This window comes from Agelaius tricolor, unplaced genomic scaffold, assembly GCF_023055355.1.
Source record: "Agelaius tricolor isolate 1412-34295 unplaced genomic scaffold, bAgeTri1.0.p SCAF_2, whole genome shotgun sequence".
NCBI classification, from domain to species: domain Eukaryota; kingdom Metazoa; phylum Chordata; class Aves; order Passeriformes; family Icteridae; genus Agelaius; species Agelaius tricolor.
In genome coordinates, this window is record NW_027269262.1 from 7,974,091 (window position 1) to 7,992,094 (window position 18,004).

Sequence of the window (18,004 nt, forward strand, 5' to 3'; positions counted from 1 at the left end):
TCCATCTCTCCAGCCTCCAATACTTTCAAGCTAACAGTAAAAGTATCTTAGAGAAGATCTACTATGTTTTCATCTAAAATGAGCAATGCTTTCTAGCTGATGCTTGAAGACATTACAAAAGTAATTCACCACAGGAAGTGCTTCAAAGTAAATGTAAGAAAAGGAAGGCCACTGAAGGAATATTTCAGCAACTCCTTTTCAGACATGTAAAAGAAGCCTCTCTCTTGCACTAGTTTAAGAATTCAAATCATTATAGGAGGAAAACGAAGAACCAAGACACATATGTCATGTTTGTCACTTTTTCCATCTATATGTTCCCATAGTCAAGGAATGAACACAACTTCCTCATGGTTATATTTGTAAGTAGATTTATCATGGAAATGGCACAACCACCCACACCATCTGTCAAATACTGTATTTCAGAGCTCCAATTACTGAATTTCAATAGCATTTCAGATGAGCAGCTACTGTGGATGAATAAAATCATTCACACTTAAATGACTTCCTATTTGTGCATCATGAAACAAAATAAACTAAATTTGAATTATTTCATTACTAGCTACACTTGTTGCTGATTTTAAGCAGATATGCGTGCAGAGTTTCAGGGAGGTTGGGAATAGCAAATGAATTGGAGCATTATTCAGCAGAATTATTTTGTAGGAAGCACTACTTTTGTATTTGTAGACAGTCCAATTCCCTCTATAACAAAAAGCACAAATAGACTGAATTTCAGTGTTGATACACAGAAGCCTTTTTTTTAGTGGATACTCAAGTTACACGTCCTTGTCTACCTCAAATGTAGAATAATCTATCAGTTAATTTGTTTTTTTTTACTTCTATCCTAACACAGTCAGAGCCACTGCCTCCACTAGCATCACTGGTAGGGCAGAGGAAGCTAAATATTAAATGGATGTAAATTCACTTTTTAAGGCTTTAACAACTCCTTCATGATGCTGTTAGCAAACCCCCTACTTGTCTGACTGCCAATATTAATAGCAAAGGAGGAATCCGATGTGACTGATGGCTCTGGGAAGGTTCAGACACACGCATTTTGGGAAGCAGCACTGAGTAAGCAGTTTTTCCTGCATAAGTAACTCAGGAACAGAGGTTTATGTGCAGTTCTAGGTGAAGAACAGCCCTACGGTAACACATAAAGGGATGAAATTCTCACAGTCAAGGAGGCACAGGCAAGGAGGCACAGGCAAGGAAGAATCTCAGATTTCCCAGTACTCATCAACCCTACAGCCCCTTGGACTGGCACACACTGTGCTTTTGCAGAAACACCAGCTGAATTCCATACTGTGGTGGGAGGAAAGCCAATGCATTGTGTGCATCTGACAAGAGATACTGCAGCTGATGAATCCAGAGTGAAATTCCTGTTCCGTTTAGAGAAAATCCAGGCCATGCTTAAAGCTTGCCTAGCACAAGAGAATCCAAAGTGACCAGTAGGGAAAAAAAGCAAAGATGTTATGCTTTCTCCATGCCAGAGCACAACCCCACTGGGATGTGTGGCAATGCCAGATACTTGGAATTTCAAAACCTAAAATCTGCCTCAATGCCAACCTAACTATACACATATATTCAGTTAGGGTGAATGGATATTCAGATTACTCTGCAAACGGAAAGATTAAAGACTACATATCACACAATGTGCCGGTTTTGGCTGGGGTAGAGTTAACTTTCTGTACAGTGGCTAGAATGGGAATTAGGGAGTCCTGGCTGCTGGCTGAGGTGAAACCACAGCACACATAATTCATTGCAAGTATGGAATCTCTGCAGAACCTCACCCATACCTCTCCCAGCCCTACTAGAGAAAGCTTACCTAAGAAGGGTAAGAGTCTATTTTGCCACATTCAGCAGTCCCATGAAAGAGATGCTTGAATCCCTTGCCAGAACTACTGGCTCCTAGTTCTGGTAACTTTGTGCTCCTCTTGGGCATCCAGAAAGAAATTTCTGTGGTAATTGTTCATTTAACCTTCAAATGAACTTCAGATTTATTGCTGTATCATAAAAACCTATTCCTATTAGGCTGGATTTAACATATTCAAAGCCAAGCAGTCTTTCATCACAACGTTTTGTACTTTCCATTGCTTCACAATTTAATAGTGACTTAAACTAATAACTTATCATTCATATTATTAAGGGTGAATTCTTTACAATTCACAGTCTACTGCGACTGTTTTTTCTTCAAGAACAACAAAAACCAGTTTTATACAAACCAAAGAGAAGATAACAAGGTAATTACATAAAAGTGTGCTTTTAGCCATGGTTTGGCGATCTCTCTGAAACATGGCCACATTAATTGCACATAAGTGATTTGGTTCCTTTTATGTACACGCTGTAGCTTTTGTGCTGTCACACTCACGCCTCCACACCCATCATACTGCTGGTGTTTGTACCGGAGCACTACAGGAAGAGATGGGCAGATTACACAGTTAGGAAAGTAAGAGTGCCATGAATTGCAAACATCCAAGCAAATGTACACAAAAAAGACTAAGTTGTTTCATACTGCAGCTATTGAACAATCAAATGATGTGGTGCTTCCTGATATATCGGAATACTCAAAGCTACTGTTTCTGGGTTTCAACCATACAGTGCCAAAGAAGAAGGATACTCAACCTGCACAAAGTGGTGAACTGGAAACCAACACAGCTGAAAGATACAATGCGGCTTACAAAAGCCTTAATGGAAGTCAAAATGTATTTCTAATCTATCAACAAGCAATTAAAAAGATTCACTCACTTTGAATAACAAGATCAGAATTTTCCATAGTATCTTTATTGCTTTATTTTTAAAAATGCTGTTGAACACCTGCCAAAGTATAAAAATTGATTGGGAAATTGAAAAGAAAAGAAAAAAGAATAAACAAAGGCAAAAAGTATTTTTTTTCAGTCTTCACAATAATTGTGCTGCTTCTATACCGATAAAATTCCAGTCTACAGAAATCATGAGAACTAATTTATTATTTGTATTTCTGCCTCTACAGATTTTCTGATCCCAGAGATGGAGTCACAGAATTGCTTCAGTGTACCTGTCTATAAAATCTTGAAAAATGTACTTACTTCACAATGACTTTACATGGCTTAAAAAATGTTTAAGTCCTGTCTTCTAACCTACTCCTGGATAATTTAGAAATCTTTATTATTATTCCTAATGGAAATATTCAAGTTATGTTTGCTAATAACCAAATTTTTGGCATATCTGGAGAAAAAAAAGGAACTACCAACAACTTTGCTTTCACTTATTTTTAGTTTGTCATTCTTTTTGTATAAGTCTCTTCTTTGTATTCCCAGTTTATGCTGAAGATATTTCACTGCACGTTTCTTAATCTACAGCTACATGATTGCACAAAGGTCAACTGCATCAGTATTTCCAGAGGCATCAACAAAACTGGCAGAAAGCATCGGTCCCCAAATGCTAAAAACTCCTCTGCCTTGCAACTTTCAGGAGTGCGATGACTTGCCAGGGCCTTCCGTGTACCCACATTCACAAACCAACACTGAACAAAAAGAGTGTAAAAACATCCTGATGTGCAAAAAAAGTATGAAGTTGATCTGCTTTTCTTTCTCTCCCAGCTATGCCATGTGCTCTGCTCACCCCCTCTGCAGTCACCCAGCCATTCTCATCATTCAGCGGTAATTTCCTGTTTCCTCTGGTGGTGAAGTGGTATTATTGAGAACTGCTGTCACCTCAGATGTCAAAAAAGAACTTTTCTCATAAGCTGTATTACATCAAATAGGATTAAGTTACCCAGGCCAGGAGAAGAGGGGACAATGCCACTGTGCTCAATACCTCGTTTTTCACATTCCAGGGACACCAGAGCATCTCTTTTGTGCTTTGCGTGGTTGGCTTTGTTCTCCCTGCTCTCAAGATTCTCCACGTAATTCCTTTGCTTCAGCATGAATTCTGCACTCAAAACATGACAAAAGAAAGCTGATGTTTCTAAACATGATTTTGTTCACCTATAATTTCTCTGATGTGCTTCGCTTTATGCCCAGGAAATAGAACAACAGAACACAGGTGTGATGGTGCAGATAGCAATCTGCAGAGTAACTCACACAGCAAATAAGGGAAGTTATAAGTGATCTGATTTTTTGCTTTTAAAGCATTTACTGGTGAACCAGACAGTGTCTTGACAAAATGATCTCAATGGTTTTGTTTAAGTAACTTCCAGAACTGCCTGTCTCAAAGCCTACATGTTATTATAACACCCACTCTCTTTCTCTCCCTTTACTTTAAATTCAAGCCTGTAGAGCTACAGGCTTGAACTTAAAGTAAAGAGTAAGAGGGAACCAAGGAAGGGCACCACTCCCTTCTCCCTCAGTGCCATCCTGTGAACATAGAGCAAGCAATCACTATCTATCCCTGCAGTCCAATGAGCGCCATAATTTTCATCACATGTACTCACTTCATGTTGCAGAATTTAAAAAAATCACGGTTGGCTCCCATACAAAGACCAGACTTTAAAATGCAAGTGCCTGATCTTTTAGCTCCTAATCTGTACTTTGGCTCTCAGGGCACTGCAAGTAAGACCAAGTCTCTTTTGAAAGTCTTCAACTACTAATTGACGTCTTAAATGAATGGCTAAGAGGTTACTGTGACACCCAGCAATGCTAGCGATCCAAAGACGGAAGGGTCCCCAAATGAGAGACTGTTACTAAAGACTTTATTCTGATTTAAGCTAAGCTTTACAAACACTTTAATTTTGATTTCACCAAAACTATCAAAAGCACTCATGAATCACCTCAGTGGGTCTGTTTCCATGAATAAGTAGAGAATATGATTATGAAATAAAGAAGTAAGAAAAAATATATTTGCTGGCAAATATAAGGCCACCAGAACTCACATTAAATGCAGCAAGGACTAACTTGCTGCATTTATGCATAAATGTTCATTTTTTAATAAGCTACCTTTTTAGCTTCATACCACTTCCTATGTGTTAAGTACAGCCATAAATATTTTCCCTAACAACAAAACCTTGATTACATAACCGACCCATACAACTATGAAAATGTTCACAGCCAACAAGTCAACACGAAGACTTGAACATGATTAACACAAGTGCCATGCTTAATTTTAAGTACTAATAAAATCGTATTTTAAAGCAAAACAATTTGAACAATCTTATTTCAATCCCTAATTTCAGGCTTCATGAAGTGGCCAGAGGGTGGTCGCTCCCTGTTTCAGAGGTCAGGAGGCAAGTGACAGAACTTGGGGCACTCCAAGCCAGCAGTGTTATTTGCAAAGCCCTGTCAGCAGGATTAATGCATGTTTATGTACTTTTATTACTGAGAACACCAGTCCAAACATATCTAGAGCAGACCCTTAGAAACACTGGATTTGTATGTAAAGCACATTTTAACATGGATTAGTTAAAAAGAAGAGTAAGGAGGAGCTTTGACATTCAAAGGCTAAAGCAGTATGACAGGGATTGGATCAAGTGTTCATCTGTGCCAACATTTGTCCTTTTGTTCATACCAGCCAACAGCAGATGATTCCACAGAGCATGTATAAAGTGAGTACAGCTTCAGGATTTCACACTGTGAGCACATGATTATTTTTCTTGGTGTTTTTAACAGACAATGTTGATATGTGACCCATAAAAGTATTGTTCTGGCTGTCATGCACAGGGTCCCCAATCCTCTTCCAAGGGTCATTTCCACCAGATTTTTGTATTGGAATGACTATTTTATCAGCATAATTTCTCATTATTAACCAAAATACTAAATATCCTACTAACACAAGCTCCAGGAAAGACGCACCTGTGTTAAAATGTAGTACCTGCACCCACTTGAGTAGTGCCACTAACTTCAATGACAGCATACATTTTTGAAAAGTCAAATTAAATGTTAATGCCCTCTACCATCACACCCTGGCAAGCCCATAAAGTCAGTGTTTCTCAAGTTCATATGTTAAAAGTAATTGTTGAGAAAAATATATATTGATTGATACACACCAAGAAATCACATCCAGTTCTTCTGCCACTGAGTGAATTTTCCAAACTGAAAATTGGTATTTCATACCATCACAAAACAATTCAGTTGGGAAGTGGCCTCAGAAAATCTCTAGTCCAGCCTCCTGCTCAAATCAGGGCCAGCTACGGGATGAGACCTGAGTCCATAGGGCTTTGAACTATAAAGTACTGGAAACCTCCAAGAAGAGAGTCTACACAGCTTCTGTGAGCAATATTTTCCACTGCTTGACTGTCCTCATGAGGAACAAGCCAGTCTGCATCACTCTTGTTTCAACTTGTTCCTATTGCCTCTCATCCCCTCACCATTCTCCATCATGATGTCTGACTCCATGGTAACCACCTCCAAAACCACCTTTTCTCAAGCCTGAACGAGCCCTGGTTCCTCAGCTTCTCCTCAGAGTGCAAATGCTCCAGCCCTGATGGCTGTGGTGCCTCAACACTGAACTCACTGCAGTTTTCTGATGTTCCTCCTGCACTGGGGAGAGTGGGATGCTGCTGGTATAACCGGAGCATCTGAAAGTGGTCTAAGGGTTGCTGAGTAGAGGCAGATCATTCATTCCCCTGATCTGGTCATGCTTTCATCCATGCAGCCCAGGATGCTGTGGTCTCCCCTGCAGCCAGGTGTGCTGCTGGTGGGTGCCCAGCTTGCTGCTCACCACACCCCAGGGCCTTTCCACAGAGCTGCTCTCTGGCCTGTCAGTCCCCAGCCTGGGTCTCCTCCTGCCTGGGTGCAGGGCTGTGCATTTCTACCTGTTGAATTACTCCTCTGGTTGTCCACCTAGCCAGACCTTACCAACCTCACCAGGATACAGCAATACTGTGGGAAACAGTGTCCCCTTGTCCCCAACTCTATAATAGAAACCATTTTATCATAGTTATCAGAGTTTCCATTGTTATGAGATTAGAATAGATAAAGCTGAATGTCGGCAAAGTACTTTTGCTCATGTTCATACCCAAGACACTGCTTGCATGCTTCCATAGGTCTTCATCTTGTTAAGTCATCATGAACCAATGACACTTCTCTTGCTACACCAGGAACAGCAACCCCAGGAATCCTGCTTTTCTATTTTCCTTTTTGCTTAATTCATTTTCCCATTTGCAATTTCCATCATGGAACAAATCCCAAACTAAATTCTGTTCACATTTCATCTTACTAATGGCAAAACTAACAGATACCTCAACAAAATCAATGCAATATAAAAACATTCTGCTCATATGGAATTTTGTGGTTTTCAACTACAGACATTCCAAGAAATACCCCTAGTGCTGGCTATCAAAAATAATCAATTGCTAAGAACTGCCAAATATAATTCAGTAATGTTTAGTACAAATGGCAAAGTTTAAACTACACAATTTATTGTTTCCACTAATTCCATATTTACAGGATTGAATTGTGAAAGTACGTTACCTATGAAGGTAACACTGAGGAAAGGAAGGAGTATTTCTTGCCTTTGAGTAATGTTTCCCTGAAATAATAGGCCTGCTTATACTTCTCCTGTGAGGGAGAGAGAAGCTGGTGTGGGAGTGAGCAAGGGGCTCCTCAGCCCCCAGGTTTCAGGACCTCCCTCACCAGTGTTTAAGTTGTAAAATTACATTGAAGCTGAAAGGGGAGAATAATGTTCTGGACTGATCGAAGCTACAATGAAGAGATACAGATATGATCCAGTAATTAATTCAAACCATAAAAGGTTCCTCCCCAAGAAACAGGAACACACATAACCTCACAAGTGAAATACAGTAACTGACATGTTTAAAGGTTCCAGCCACAAAGGTTCCAGCCACTAGCCTCTGGGCTAGTCCTCACATATGGTGAAACACCCCTGCGAGGGCAGAGCGGATTAGCTTTATAAATTGTGCAATAACATTTTATCCTAAGCAAAGGGAGACACCTTTGCCCCCAGGCACAGGGCTTGGACTTATCAGGAAGCTCTCCCATGATACAGTTTCATCTCAGATGTGAGAGCCTGCCAACCCTTGTTTGGCCTTGGGACAGGTAAAGAGGAAATGATAAGCTGCAGTCTGGGGCTGTCTTCCCGGCGGCACCTTTTCAAGTCATGGCTACTCACATCAAGCCACCCTTGACTTCTGATGAGGTGTAAAGGACATAAGTGCCCTAGCTAACAGGACCACGAAATACCTTCTTTAGAACAGTTTGGTTTCATTTAGTGCATCTAGCATCTCAAGTGAAGAAAGTAACAACCAGCAGATTTTTAGCCATAAAATCAGTATGCTTGATGAGGAAGACCATGAAGATCAAACAACAATAAACATCTGACAATTGAGGTAACATGAGAACTTCAACTGAGGCATTCCAACGTCCATATGCAAACAGCAATCAAATGCAACACTTCGACACATCTGAAAACCTCTGACCAAAGTGAAATAGGATTTTTTTTCCCCAAAAAGAATTAATTTCCTGCCCAGCATGACACACATTAAATGAAACATGACATTTGATACTGATCAAGATTTCCCACCACTATGGTGTAAGAAACCAGCAGAGGCTGAACCACTGAGAAGTTTCATAAGATTTGACATTGAAAGACAGAGGAAAGCAATGCAAAAACAGCAGACACTGACCACACAGGCTATGGTTAATGCCTAATTCCGCACATGAAATGGCAATGTATGAAAATTCAGCAAGGGCATATACTACAGAATTTTAAACATCCTGCAAAAAATTTAAAATATTTGCTATATTAAGTAGCCTGTGGCATTCATATACTGGCTCTGGATTATAGCCCTTTAACAGCTATATATTCCTAAACTGCACAGAACCCTTCATATCAATCTAAGAAAAGTAATCACATTTTAAGTGCTCTCAAGATAAAGCACATTGACTATGAGTAAGTGACAAGACAATGCTATGATAACTCACATCACCAGCAATCACAGCCTGAGAAGTTCTTTCTTGCTTGGGCACTCCAAAGACAAGCAAAAAGACATATTAATGAGCTCCCAATCAAAGCAAAGCAGAAACCAGTTCCACCTAATTATCCATGTGAAAATAAAAGCTACTTAAATATAAATAGTTAAAGAAACTACACTGCTAGAAATCAACTAAAATATCTCAGGGACATCCAGAAACTTTCCTTGGGTATCAGGCAATGTTGTCAACAGTTTCACAACTAAAGTACCTGTTTGTAATTTAAGTATATCCAGTTGTTACTGGAAAGTCAGGGTTTGGCTAGCAAATTATTAGAACAACTTCCGCCTCTAACACCGCTGAAGAAGAAAGGCCATGAAAACAGAATGATAGACAGGCTCATGAAACAGCAGCCAGTGTAAGGGTTTTCAGCAGAGAGCAACTGCTACATGGTCAGACGAGACACTGAATATAAAATATCCAAACATGAATCTGGGGAGAAAAAACAGAAATGAAAGGAACAAGATGTTAACTAAACCATCCCTGCACATAATGATGTTCAAACAGAACAAGCTCCTTAGTCACATTCTCCTTTCTTTAACATAATCTTCCATATGAAAAGCAGGGATCAAATGGAGCAATTTCCATACTGCCTGTAGCAACTCATCAGGAATGAAGAGTAGGAAAGAGCTCACACCTAACAACCTTATTTTAAGACAGAGAAAGGACTAGGAGATTTGGCATAGAGAGTAGGAAAAGTCCCACACAGCAGGTCTTTCTTTTGGGACTAAATGGTGCTGTGAGCACGACAGAAGTAGAGTAATCAAGCCCATTTGACTGAAATCTAGATGCGAGAAATGTCCTAACCAAGGAATATCCAGATTGCGGTTTTGTCATGCTGCAGGTGGAAATGATGATCTCCACAGGGTAGGTTTCCTTCAGCATCAGGGGGAAGCCCCCATTTCCGAGCTACTCAGAGTCCTTCCCCCAGCCTCAGGTGCCCTTTATCCATAAATGTGCACAGTCTCTCTTTTTGCCCTTTCACACATCCACACATTCAAGGAGATTCCTAAGAAAGGCTCCATGGAGGTCAGCCCATAAGCATATCATTACCAGAGAGTGGTACATTTCATCCAACTCATCACTCATCCATTTATGTTATATTTTCCCTTCCAAAGCAGACCAAAGGAAACTAACAACTCCCCGAGCTAAGGAAGTATCAGGAAAACATGAAAAAAACCACTCATTACTCATATGCAAGGCAGACTGCAAGGAAGCTAACAAGTAAAAACCTTCCATTTCCACAACTGGCTTGCTCCCAGTTCACATCAGCTAAAATTAGCACCCTTTTGAATTCACTATGCGTGTGTGTGTAGGTATGCTCTCAAATTAGCCAGTTTGTTAGCTCAGCATTCTCCCACCACAAAAATGAGCTTGCTCTGGCCTCAGATTCTATAAAGTTGAAAGAAATCCTTCTATTCATTAAAACAGGACTAGGCTCAAAATTTTGCTGTGTCTGAAAACATAGCCCCCTAATTAACAATGTACTGTACAGTGGATTTGGAATAGATACTTTCCATTTACTATCAGGAAGATGCTTTTCCAATGATTGTTTTATAATGTTAGTTTGTACAATGTCCCTTTGAAAATTGTACTTGCAGGTTGGAATCTCTTTTGCTGAACTGTCGCTCAGAAAATTTGCCACACTTGTCAGAAGAAGTCAAAATACCATCACTTTAACATCCCATTAATGTTTTAACCAAGTTCTCCTAATAGCTCCAAAGGATGAAATTTTCAATTTAAAACTGTAAATCTGTTTGTCTGCCTGTCAAAACAACACCAGTTCTTGCTATGTCTAGCACCAGCAGTGGATATACCAAGCAGATTTCATCTGCTAGTTGTCTAAACGAAATGTACTAACAGAAGAAAACTAAAATAGAAATAACAGATACAGACATTGACTCACAATGCAGGAGGTCTACAGGAGCCGGAAAACTTCTCTGGGTTAAGCCCATATTCTAACATTGTCTCTCAGAGCACAGAACACGTAAATATCTCCATTTTTATCAGTTTGTCCTCACTGCCTAAGTGGGGACATTAAAATGTACTTAACCATTGAAGACAAGAGCAAAGAAAACCAAGGTTAAATGATATCAGAGACTATTTCTGTTTCTGCAGAAGTCAGGAGAGTTTTCTCACTGTTCTTCGTGGGCATAAACCCCTGTATTGAACGTGCCTGAAAACAGAAGGGACCTTTCAAGTTGTCACTGTTGTTATTAGCAGTATGCAATGTTCCTTCAATGTGAAAACATCAGAGATTTCAAGAATAGATGTGACTTTATGAAAATGTGAGATCTTGTACAACATGAGCTATAGACATGAATAGTTCCTGCATTAAGCCAATCATAGATGTCTGAGTTGATGTAAATATTTTAGGAAGATATTTCAGTCTTGAATGAAAGCCTTATATATTGACACACAGAGAACAATTTAAATAAACCATCTCTCAGACAGATGTATTGACATATTTAAATGCAGATACAAATACTTGATGAAATCAGGTATCAGGAAAATGAACACGTGAATTGCTCGAAATCTCACTGCTAAGTGGTAGTTTTGAACACCTGGAAAGTAAAAGCTAGGCAGTTCTGGTGTAGGTAAAAAAAAAAAAAAGCTAATCCTCTCATCAGCATTAAATAACAAACACGACATTACTGTAATTTGCAATTTTGAAGATTATATACCTCCATTTAGAATGACTATATTTCTAGCCCATAGGGTTGGGGAAGTTAAGGATGAGAAGATGAAAAGAATCAAATGAAACTCTGGATCTTGGTTATGTACCTTGCCCAAAAAGTAAGGCAGTTTCCTACAAATACAAAATGGAAAGAAAATGTTTTGGACTAATGATACTACACTGGTACTACACAGCAGCAAAGCATCCAGAGAGCTCCTGTGCCTGCGAACCTCCTGGAAAAATTCAAAGAAACATCTGAGGAAGATGATGTCACACTAAGCTAGTAAATACAAACATGTAAATTGTTTAGCATCCCATTTCCAGATTTTTGTCTGATACTTCCCCTTCTCATTCCACTTCCTATTTCCCCCAAGTGAAAGAATATGGTATTGACTGCAGCTGTCTGGCTGTGCTCAATGCCAGGCTTGATAAGCCTTTGAGCAACCCAGTCTAGTGAAAAGTGTTTCTGCCCATGGCAGGGGGTTTGGAAGAGGCTAGAATGAGATGACCTTTAAGGTCCCTTCCAACCCAAACCATTCTATGATTCTGTGATGGCCTAGGGAGCAGGGCACATCTCCAGCATGAAGTGCTCCCACCTGTTTTTTTTGGAGAGGTGTAGTGGCAGAAGGCAGGAATGAGAGTGCCTGTGAGGAGGGGAGAGGAGGGAAGGTACCTGGCTGCTCCTTTGGGGCCAGATGGTGGGCTGGTGAGAGTCATCTCTAAGCTGGGACATGACAACATGAAAACAGCAGCAATCTTTAAGGTAAGACATATGCAATGCTTTGTTTATCTAAGCAGAATGCTGGCATATTTATAATAATTGATTTCAAACTCCCTCAATGATTTTGTCAACAACATGCATTCATGTAACAAGAGGGATGATAAAGCGGGGAGGGTTAGGAAAAACTCTCATGATACAAAATATGTCTACCATCAATCTGCAGCAGAACATATATTTGTGATCTAAAGTCTCATGCTCACATTTATAAAGACAAATCTTCTCACTCAAATCTCAGTGCTGTTCAGTTTACTAGAAAAATAACATTCCGGTTAAAAAAACAGCAGATGGGCAAACAAGGTAAAGGGCATTTAATTCTGGTTGTCTCTCCTCCATGCCAACACACTGCTTTGAAGGGACTGCAAGTGTGGGAGGGGAACATATGTGCATGTGGATTGTGCATCTCAGAGAGTACTTGGTGGTGAATGCAATCTCTCCTTTCTTTCCTCTTTCTGTGCATGACAGCTCAAAGGTCCACTCACTCCAGGGGTGCTTCCACACAGCTATACTGGGACTGAAGGAAGCAAATGGAGAGTCATGTTCTGCACGCCAACAGTGACTACAGAGCCACGCCACCAAACACTGCTTCAACCTTTAGGCTTCTGAGATGTTATAGATGGATAATGAGGCGATTGGCTCTCGCAATTAAGGGATAAGTATTGTGTGAATATTAAGAAAAGCTTTATTGATGTATAGTTATGTTATTGTCATTTAGATGGCCTCTGCTCTCCCCATAGTTCCCTTTTCCCCCCTGTGTTGTTGCCATCAGACAGCCGGGGTTGTCTAGGACAGGTAGAGAGAAGGCTGCACATGGGTCCCTTACCCGGGGCAGTTGGGAATGGAAAAGCTTGGTGCTTAGGGGGTGTGGCATGGCAACACCTGACCTCCAATCAAATTACAAGGAAGCAGTAACCACCGATAAATTGCAAAGAAGAGCTGACTGGCAGATTTTGGGAGGGGCCAGGGCTGGTTGGTGCAACACCCACGGGTATAAAAGACTGAGCATCCATCTTGAAGATGAACTGGCCATGTGGTATCCATGAGGGCAGTTCCCAGCGCTGTGAATTTTTCCTTATATAGTCCTTTTGTTGTATTTTTGTAAAAGTTTAATAAACCTTTTTAAATTTTCAGAGTGAACAGTTGTTTCTCACAAGAGACAGATTAGCACCCACTGAAAATGATGATGGAGGCTTCAGGCAGCTCCATGACAGAGGCTGGAAATAAAGGTGTACTTCAACAGCACCCAGAAGTTGCTTGGACCTTGCAGGAGTCCAGACCAGGGCTTTGAATAGTTCTGTTGAGGTGGTTTCTTGTGAGCACTGACAGAACCTCCAGCCATTCGAACAATCACTGATAAGTCAAGCAAAACTCTTGAACTGGCCAACAATGTTTCTGTATCTCAAACGTGAAGAAGCTCCACTAATATCAAAGCATAGGACTCTGGAAAGAGAGCTGGTCTGGGTGAAATTCTGCTACTGTCTCAGGGACAAACTGCGGTATCTCTGAAAGGGAATGCTATCATCAAAACAGATCTGCCACAAATGGCCTCTAGAATAAGTGAGAGCAACTTAGAAATTCAATTTCACAGACTAGAAAGTGAACAGCTATGCTGAGGATCTGAAACTGATGACACAGAAGAATGAACAGCTTAGTATTTAAATTCCTGCACCTCCAGCTGAAGGCAAGAAACCGAAAAAGGTCTTTAAGGAATGTGGAAAGGATGGAGTGAGAAACTACAGTAACTTGATTGATAGGCAAATGACAGACCAAAATAGGTGTTAAATAGACCTTAGCACAGACCCTTTAATTCAAGTGAGTACTCCATAATGAGTACTAACTATCAGAACTGGCAAACTGCAAGGGACCAACATAATGCACTGACCTGAAAGTTAAGTAACAGCTTATTTCTTTCTGCTATTTATGGCATTGCTTTTTCTGGGGGTGAGACTAGGTGTGCTGCTACAACAAACTGAGCCACCGTAACATGGATCCTCCTCGTTCATGCTATGGAGCACAGACCCTGAAGGAAAGGTGTAATTCAAGATGTAACTATTCCCATGCTTTGTCTGAACAAAGTCAGCTGCAATTGTTGAGGTGGCAGGTGATACAAATCCTCAAATCCATAAAAAAAAAAAAAAAAAAAAAGAAAAGCTTTTCCTTGAAGTTAAACACAGAGATGTCTTTCTGGGAAGAAATCAGGAGAAGAGACTGGCAGATGCCTGCATACCCTTAAGAAGGTCTGGAAGTATGAGCTTAGGGTGGATTTGTTATACCATATACAGCCTGCAGAGACAATGAGTAACCTGTTTAAAATTTTACCAATTGAATAGGTACAAACAGTACACTAATCTCCCCCTTTCCTGCATGTACTAATTATGGCTGGGAGCTGTGTTTTGTATTTGTGCTGAACACAGGGATGGTAGCACAGGGATGGTAGCACAGGGATGTTTTCATTACTCCTGACCAGGGCTTGCACTGTGTCAGGGCCTTTTCTGCTCCTCACACCACTCCACCAGAGAGTGGGCTGGGGGTGCACACGGAGCTGGTAGGTGACACAGCCGGGACAGCTGACCCCAGCTGACCCAGGGGATATTCCAGACCATATGGCATCAGGTTCAGCATATAAAGCTGGGAGAAAAAGCAGGAAAGGAGGACAGGGGAATGATGTAATTTGTCACTGGACAAATGGCAGCAGACCTCTGCTCTCCTGTAGGTGGACGAACACCTGCCTGCTGATAGGAAGTGGTAAATGAGTTATTAGTTTTGCTTTGCTTGAATGCGTTTGCTTTACCTAAAAAACTGTCTTTATCCAGTTTTCTCACTTTTATTATTATGATTCTCTCCCCTATCCCACTGTGGGGGAGTGAGCAAGTGGCTGTGTGGGGCTTAGTTGCCAGCTGGGGTTAAACTTTGATACTGCAGAAAGTGAAAAACTCGATCAAACAATAGGCAGTAGCTTATTCAGAGGGATGAGTTCACACCTGACAAACAACTAGGACAGCCTGCAAGTCCAAACTCCAGTAAGGCGGATAAACACATGAATGTCTCCAGTCCATTGCAGACCACCCTACCGCCTGAGGACACAACAATAGCCATGAATGAGAAGGAGAATGAAGGAATCCATCTTCATCTTACCCAGAATTTTATCATTGACCCTTCTGGTGACACAGCAAGAAGCAGTTACCTGAAATGAGGGAGTCCAAACAGCCTGAGGGATCCCAGGATTGGTAGGCAATACAGAGTATACATCTGTATTGCCTACCAGTGAGATCAGATGGTCCTTTTGGAAACCTTTCATCCATTTTCTGGCAAATCTTGGTGCTGCTAGAGTTTGTCACCAGCTTGAGTGTTTTGAATGTTCCCCAAACATCCAAAAGCAGAGAGAGATTTAGGTGGCAGTCAGCATTGCTGACACCAAGTATGGAGACGGCCAAGTTAGTTCACTAGACCTAAGGAACATAATGGCAGTGTTGGTGGCGCTGAAGTACCTGGGACCCAGAGTGCTGGGACAGGCAAAGAACTGCTGCAGTGGTTAAAGCAGGAAACAAAATGCTTACAGCACTTCAGAGGCTGGACTGTCTCTGAGGATGACCAAATCAGATGCCTCTGTGGTAATCACAATCTGATAGAACTTGACTTGTCTGGGAGGGAGAAGACAGAGAGACATCCTTGGAATGGCTTTCTTAGGAGGATGGCCAATGGCAGATCAAAGATAAAGCAGCTGCATTCACCTGAATGTTTTCCAGCCCACAATATCCACTGAGTCCCACACCACAGAAAACTTCAACTGCATTCTCAAGGAGAGATTTTGTGTAGTTCAAGCTCACCATCCCTTCTAGATTTTAAAGAACACCATGTGGAGCAAGACTTTCTCTATCACATTAATTAAACCCTGTACATGTGCCAGAAGACAAAATTCAGCCCCAAAATAGGGGCACACCCAGGGTGTAAAAGAGTGTTGGGAAATAGCAGCAAAAAGAAGGGGAAGCACAGTTTCTCCTCTTGAAAATGCAGAGTGGCAGCTGGGCAGCAGAGAGAAAATGAACCTACATGAGAATTAGCCACCTTCCACACTCGCTGAGCAGGAAGCTGAGCACAACCCCTAATGAACATGCTTCTGGTCTCAAGTGGTTATTTGAATCAAGGCCATTTGAATCATTTGTGAACTATCACTTCAAAAGACAAAAAAGCAGTTGCAACTTTATACTAAATACCTGAAGTGCAAACTTGAAAATTATGTCTGCCCATTTACTGCCTCATTTGTGCTTGAGTCCTACTCCAATTTGAACTTAATTGGATTACTATAGCTAATGGCAAAATGAGTTGTTAAATACATGTATTTCTGTAGTCAATTAAATTCAACTTAAATCCCAAACATGTATAAAGTTATGACTGATCAGTGCACAAAGCTACTCAGCAGAAACTCAGCATGAATAAACTTATGATAAACTCCCCACAAATACATTGTGCCACTGACAGCTCCTCTGACAGAGCAACACTTAACTTATGATAAATTCCACAAAATTACATTTCTTAATCATTTTAGATAGGAAATAAATCTAAAGTGATCTAGATGAACTGAAACCAAAATAAATTAACCAAGAGGAAAAATATACAGTCATATCTCACATGAATCTGTATACACAGGATTGTGATTTACAATAACTTATGTTAATATGTGCATTTTTTTGTTTACTTGTTTAGCTCAAAACATGTATTTTCTTTTTTTCAGCAGCCTTCAGAGTCTAAAGCTTCAAATAAAATTTTTTTTTTACTTCATATTACCAAGAATGTGATCTATTCAGGCATGTAAGAAACTAAAAAAACCCCATAGGCGCAGAGGACAGTTTTAATTTGAAAAGACTAACTTTATTACCTCAGTTATTTATGTATCAGTTTTCAATGTAAAACTTTATTTTTCAATTTCCAGCCATAAGAATTGAGGCTAGAAGCCAAAAGTTAAGTCAAATCTCTCTTTGATTCTGAGATGCTTGAAAGCTGAGTGCTACCACCACATAAACCTTTGTAACCCCATCCCTTTCAGAGTACATTGCTAAGTTTACCCTAGAGAATTTATCTTACTTTATGCAAAGATGTTACTGGGCCACATGTGAGAACAAATGCCTAAGAGCAGAGGTTAGCCTGTCTTTAGCTTGAACACATCCATCACAAAAAATCATCCAGAGCAGTATTAATGTTATGAGACCAACAGCAACAAGAACAGACAGCTATACCTTACATGCCAAGTTTTTCACATTTGGATCACAATATCACTTATCTATGACACACTAAATAGATATACATAAGAAATACTTACTAGAAGGTCTAGTTTGTTTAAAAATCTCTGCAATCATTTGAAGGTCTGCTATCTAGCCACTTACGTTTTATCTCTTCCACCTTTTACAAATACATAGAGCAGTCCTAATACTCATATGAGACTGTTTATAATAAACCTCTTGAAATATGAAGCCAGCTACAAGTTAGGAGAGAAAAAAGCTGAGCAAAATATGGACAAGATTTACAAAATCGTGAAAGCAGTCGATAAGGTGAGTGTAGAACTGCTATTTAACGATTCACAGTGCTTGAGCTAGGGCTGTTTCCTGTTGAAAATGGAAGGAAAATTGGAAATTGAGGAGAAAAGATAAAATC

At 40.3% G+C, this 18,004-nt stretch overlaps 1 protein-coding gene across 4 annotated transcripts in view; it reads right to left on the reverse strand.

Moving 5' to 3' along the window:
• HIVEP1 (HIVEP zinc finger 1) overlaps positions 1-18,004 on the reverse strand; it is a 128,179-nt gene that overhangs the window by 39,263 nt on the left and 70,912 nt on the right. The window lies entirely within an intron of this gene.